Raw genomic sequence first — 5,718 nt, forward strand, 5'->3', positions numbered from 1 at the left:
ACTGCCTACCTCCCAGGAAGCCTCCTCTAACCCAAGTCACACAGCTCTACCTGCCTCCAAGGAGGCCTGCTCCAGTTAAAGACACACAGGCCTATTAACATCAGAGACAACCAGATGGCAAGAGGCAAGCACAAGAACATAATCAAATGAAGCAATGTAAGACCTCAATACCACAGTAAGCCCTGGATACCCTGAAACACCTGAAAGGCAAGATTCTGACCTAAAAATCCCATCCCCTGAAAATGATAGAGACCTTTAAGGAAGATATAAACAACGTCCTTAAAGAAATACAGGAGGGAAGAGGGCTGTCTTTACAGTCGAACTGCCCCTCCCATGGTCTGGCCCACTCTGGGGGACATCTCAGCGGGAGTGCTGCGGGGACCCAGGAGGTTGAAGGCTAAGCATGGGGTAGAGTTGCAAGGTGGTCATGTGTGACCTGGCATTTGTGGGCAAAACTTCAATTCTTGAGCAGCTCCTGTATGGGAACAATATTGTGGGTTCTGAGATGATCGAGACCCAGGCTATGTAGGCTCCATCGAGACAGACCGAGGGGTGCGGGAGTAGGTGCGTTTCTATGATACGCGGGGTCTCCGGGATGGGGCCGAGCTGCCCAAACATTGCTTCTCCTGCATGGATGGCTACGTCCTGGTCTACAGAACAGAGAGCCGAGAATCATTTCAGTGTGTCGAGCTGACAAGTCCAAGGACAAGAAGGAGGTCACCATCGTGGTCCTTGGCAATAAGTGTGACCGGCAGGATCAGTGAGGTGTAGACACTGACATGGCCTAGCATTGGGCCAAGTCAGAGAAAGTGAAGCTGTGGGAGGTGTCCATGGCTGACCTCCGCTGGCTCCTGTAGCCTTTCATCTCCCTGGCCAGCAAGATGATCCAGCCCCAGAGCAAGTCTGCCTTCCACCTCAGCCACAAGAACAAGGGCAGAGCAGTTCTTTGGATGACTGAATAGCTTCCCTTCTCTCTTCACCATTCCAACCCCATCCCAAGATGGGTGAAGAGCACAGGGTGCTTACGCAAGCTGTTCTTCCTGTCAATAGGGGAACAACCCTCTAGGGCAGCAAGCTGGATTTGCCCAGGCCAGTGCTACTTTTGTCCTTTCTTAACTCCAAGAAGTGCAAGTGAACTGGATTGCTGGCCCTCCTCTCTGCCTTCTATAAGAGTCCCCACCCTGCCCCCAGCTGATCATATTTTCCCCACTGTTACCAGGACACTTATGGGTTAGCGTCCCTTCCCTCTGCCTGGTGCAGGAAGCAGGGCTGTCCTGCCAAAGTGCCCAGTCCAGGGTCTGGCTCCTATCAGGGACCCACCTCTCTGAATTTCCTGTCAGTATCATACACACAGTACCAGCCTGGCCTGAAACAGAGTGGTTAGGTATTGTGAGCGCACAGTTCCGAGTGCTGGCTTAGGGTTGGTTCCTCATCCTTCACCCTGATCTTTCCCCTGGCCTGTCCAAGGCTGGGTAAAGCCAGGCTCCTGGGAGTGGCATTTTCTGCTTGACCTCTACCCATCTCCCAGCTGTTTCACTTCCTCTTCCTGCTCCTTGAGCAGAGGTCCCACTGGTTGAGGTAGAGTGGAGTAATGACTGGATTTCACTTGCCCTGTGACTTAGCAAGGTTGTTCTCCTCTGATCATCAGTCTTCTCATCTGAGAGTTGACAAGAGCTTGGATGATTACCTAGAGCTGCAGGTGACTATGTGATCTTTCTAAAGCTGGTGGCTCGGGCCTCCTGTGTATCTCTGCTCCTGCTCCAACCTCTTCAAGGCGCTACCCCTGCCAGCCCTGGAGGCTGGACAAGCCTCCCGTAACCACCAGGGGGCAGGAGTGCACTGCTCGGTGGTGCGAGCGGCACAGTGTATTGACCCGAGGCTGGACAAGCCTCCCGTAACCACCAGGGGGCAGGAGTGCACTGCTCGGTGGTGCAAGCGGCACAGTGTATTGACCCGAGGCTGGACAAGCCTCCCGTAACCACCAGGGGGCAGGAGTGCACTGCTCGGTGGTGCAAGCGGCACAGTGTATTGACCCGAGGCTGGACAAGCCTCCCGTAACCACCAGGGGGCAGGAGTGCACTGCTCGGTGGTGCAAGCGGCACAGTGTATTGACCCGAGGCTGGACAAGCCTCCCGTAACCACCAGGGGGCAGGAGCGCACTGCTCGGTGGTGCGAGTGGCACAGTGTATTGACCCGACCACATGGCTAGTGTCTGCCCCTCCTGGTTGTTTTCTGGCTGGTAGCTCAACTATATTTATTCTCTCTCTGTATTTATATGACTGCTGCCGGGTGAAAGTGAGATAAGCCACGCCCCTAGCCCTTCCTTCTTATCTAAGATGCCCAAACAGAACCAGGCAAACCAGTAGCAGCTTCCTAGGAGCTGACAGGCCTTTTATCAGAGGATTGTGCTATCAAGTGCGCTTATAACCCATAACTTCCAGGGCCCATTTTGTGCTTCTGATGTGCACACCTCACTTGAGTTAGACACTACAGCCTGGCCACCTCCAATACCCACTCCTCCCAGGAATAGTCAAGAAGAGGGCTGGTGCCCAGGGCTGGGCAAGGAGAATCAGGGCGCCTACAGGCTCAGGATTGAAATTCATTTATTGATGTATTGGACACAATAAAACCACAGCTGCTGTAATCAAAAAGTTTTCCTTCCCCTAGCTCCTTTTTTGTCCCATTGGAAATATCTTTCAAAAAAAGACATAGGTAGATACTAGCAAATAAAAATGAAAGAAAGAAAGAAATGCAGGAAAACATAGGCAAAGAGGTAGAAGCCCTTCAAAAGGAAGAAAATTAATCTCTTAAAGAAGTACAGGAAAAGACAAGCAGGTAAAGGAATTGAACAAAGAGTCAAAGACCTAAAAATGGAAAGAGAAACAGTAAAGAAATACCAAATGGAGGCAGCTCAGGAGATGGAAAACCTAGGAAAGAGATCAGGAACTACAGATGCAAACATCACCAACAAAATACAAGAAATAGAAGAGAGAATCTTAGGCATAGATGATACCAAAGAAGATATTGACACATTGGTCAAAGAAAATACAAAGTGTAAAAAGTTCCTAATCCAAAACACTTAGGAAATTTGGGACACAATTGAAAGATCAAAACTAAAAATAATAGGAATAGAAGAGGGTGAAGATTCCCAGTTCAAGGGGCCAGAAAACAACAAAAACAACAAAATCATAGGTGAGAACATCTCCAACCTAAAGAAAGAGATGGCCATAAATGTATGAGAATCTTACAGAACACCAAATAGATTGGACCAGACAAGAAAATCCTCCCATCACATAATAATCAAAGCACCAAATGTGCAGAACAAAGAAAAATATTAAAAAGTTACAAGGGGAAAGGTTAAGTAATATATAAAGGCAGACCTATCAGAATTATACCAGACTTCTCAACAGAGACTCTAAAAGCCAGAAAATCCTGATAAGATGTCATGCACACCCTATGAGGACACATATGCCAGCCTAGGTTACCCAGCAAAACTCTCAATGGTCATAAATGGAGAAACCAAGATATCCCGTGACAAAACAAAATTTAATTGATATCTTTCTAATCCAACCCTGCAAAGGATACAAGAAGGACAACTCCAACACAACAAAGGTAACTACACCCAAGAAAACACAAGAAATTAATTGTCTCATAACTAACTCAAAAGAAGAGAGTCACATACACATAGTACCACCTCCAACAACAAAAATAACAGGAACCAACAATCATTGGTCTTTAATATCTCTCAAGATCCAACAATCATTGGTCTTTAATATCTCTCAAGATCAATGGACTCAATCTCAATGAAAGACAAAGGCTTTCAGACTGGGTACATAAATAGGATCCATCATTTTGCAGCATACAAGAAACATACCTTGGGAACAAAAAAAGACACTACCTTAGAGTAAATGGCTGGAAAAAAATTTTCCAAGCAAATGTTACCAAGAAACAAGCTGGAGTAGCCATTCTAATATCCAATAAAATAGACTTCAACTAAAAGTATTCAAAAGAGAAAGGAAAGGACACTTTATACTCAGCAAAGGAAAAATCCACAAAAATGAAGTCTCAATTCAACTATGCTCCAAATGCAAGGGCACCCACATCATAAAGGAAACCTTACTAAAGCTCAAAACACACAGTGAGCCTCACACAGTAATAGTGTGAGACTTCAATACCCGACTTTCGCCATTTGACAGATCAATAAAACAAACTAAACAGAGATACAGTGAAACTAACACAAGTTATGAACCAAATGGATTTAACCGATATCTGTAAATATTTCACCCAAAACAAAAGAATATACCTTCTTCTCAGCACCTCATAGAACCTTCTCCAAAACTGACACTGTAATAGGACACAAAACAGGTCTCAATAAGAAATAAGGAGATTGAAATAATTCATGCGCTCGATCAGATCACCATAGACTAAGGCTTGACTTCAATAACAACAGAAAGCCCACATACTGATGGAAACTGAACAACACTCTATTCAATAATAACTTGGTCAGGGAAGAAGTAAATAAAGAATTTAACGACTTTGTAGAATGCAATGAAAATGAAGGCACAACATACCCAAACTTATGGGACACATGAAAGCAGGGCTAAGAGGAAAACTGAAATGGTAGTACTAAGTGCCTTCATAAAGAAATTGGAGAGATCCCATACTAGCAACTTAACAGTATACCTGAAACTCTAGAACAAAAAGAAGCAAACACAGCCAAAAGGAGTAGAAGGCAGGAAATAGCCAAATTCAGGGCTGAAAATGACCAATTAGAAACAAAAAGAACAATACAAAGAATCAACAACACCAAGAGCTTGTTCTTTGAGAAAATCAACAAAATAGATAAGGCCTTAGCCAAGCTAACTAAAGAGCACAGTACCCAAATTCATGAAATCCAAAATGAAAAAGGAGACATAACAACAGCAACTAAGGAAATTCAAAAAAATCATCAGATCTTACTACAAAAGCTTATACTCAACAAAACTGAAAATCTAGATGATTTTCTAGACAGATACCACATAACAAAGTTAAATCAAGATCAGGTAAACTATCTAAACAGCCCACAACACCAAAGGAAATAGGGGCAGTCATTAAAAACATCTCAACCACAGGAGGAATATGGAAACAAAGTGTGGAGCAGAGACTGAAAGGCCATCCAGAGACTGCCCCTCATGGAGATGCACCCCATATACAGCCACCAAACCCAGACGATATTACAGATGCCAAGAAGTACATGCTGACAGGAGCCTGATATAGCTGTTTGCTGAGAGGCTTTGCCAGAACCTTACAAATAAAGAGGCAGATGCTCACAGCCACCATTGAAAAAATTTAAATGATCATCTCATTAGATGCTGAAAAAGCCTTTGACTAAATATAACACCCTTCGTGTTAAAATCTTGTAGAGATCAGGAATTTATGGCACATACCTAAACATAATAAAAGCAATATACCTCAAGTCAACTGCCAACATCAAATTAAATTGAGAGAAATTTGAAGCAATCCCACTAAAATCATGGACAAAACAAAGCTGCCCACTCTCTCCCTATGTATTCTATGTAGTACTTGAAGTTCTAGATACAGCAATAAGACAACAAAAGAAGATCAAGGGAATCCAAGTTGGAAGGGCAGAAACCCAAGTATCACTATTAACAGAAGATATAATATACATAAGCAACCCCTAAAATTCCGCCAGAGAACTCCTATGGCTGATGAACAACT

The 5,718-nt window shown here is 44.3% G+C and overlaps 1 pseudogene; it reads left to right on the forward strand.

Annotated features, from left to right (window-relative positions):
* Positions 1 to 403: 403 nt before the first annotated feature.
* On the forward strand, positions 404 to 771 carry LOC116885926 (annotated as a pseudogene).
* The last annotated feature ends 4,947 nt before the right edge of the window (positions 772 to 5,718 follow it).

Source organism: Rattus rattus, chromosome 16 (assembly GCF_011064425.1).
Source record: "Rattus rattus isolate New Zealand chromosome 16, Rrattus_CSIRO_v1, whole genome shotgun sequence".
Classification (NCBI taxonomy): Eukaryota; Metazoa; Chordata; class Mammalia; order Rodentia; family Muridae; genus Rattus; species Rattus rattus.